Here is a 904-nt window from a genome sequence, read left to right on the forward strand (position 1 = left end):
TGTACGTCGCCCACCTGCACTGTCATTTTGAGACTGAAATGAAATACAGCATATGTAAAGCAAAACCAGCAGCAACTAAACAGAACATTTACTCACCGAGGAGTAATTAACAGACTTTAATAGAGATTTTACTGATTTTTTTTCAGGGTTGCTGCAGTGAATAACCTTTTTACAGCCGAAGAATGACAGAAAACAAACAACAAGGCCTAAGATTATTTATGAATTACAGACATTATCTCACATTTATGTCCGCACTTACCAGCTGTACATAACAATAATTCCTATTAATAAAATTAACCAACTACCAAAAGATAGACCCACGTCTGGATAACTGAACCAGTGTATGAAGAACCCACTAATTTTTCATGTAATCCTTCCACGCCTGGACTCAGAAAACTGATGGATGGGTTAGACAATTAAAAAATCAAAAACAAAAAAATCACTGATTTTTCAAGATCTGCACATTCCCTATTTTTTTTTTTAAACATCTTCTAGTCCATCAAGCCTGAGAATTATCAGGACAGCTCTGAACTCACTAAACATGTAAATGAAGCCACTCATCAGTTAAACAGTTGGTTAAACACTGATAATGTTTCAGTAATCGAGTGACCAATGTTTTCAGATCTTCTGAGCCATAAAGGTGTGACTGCTCTTTAAATGACATGGTTGAAAATGTCACCTGCTTCAAATGCTGCTGCTCCACTGAAGGTTGAAAACAGATCGACTGACAGAATCTGGTTAAACAACAACTGTGTTAATGAGAATCTGTCAGACAGCTGAGAGAAAGTGGAGGGAAACTAGGTTCACAGGTCACTGTCACATACACAAAGAACAAAATACATTTCCAAGATTATTACAGAGAATCCTGGGAAAGCTAGAAAATGATTCTCCTCTAATGACTCAG

Source organism: Toxotes jaculatrix, chromosome 6 (genome assembly GCF_017976425.1).
Source record: "Toxotes jaculatrix isolate fToxJac2 chromosome 6, fToxJac2.pri, whole genome shotgun sequence".
Taxonomy (NCBI): domain Eukaryota; kingdom Metazoa; phylum Chordata; class Actinopteri; family Toxotidae; genus Toxotes; species Toxotes jaculatrix.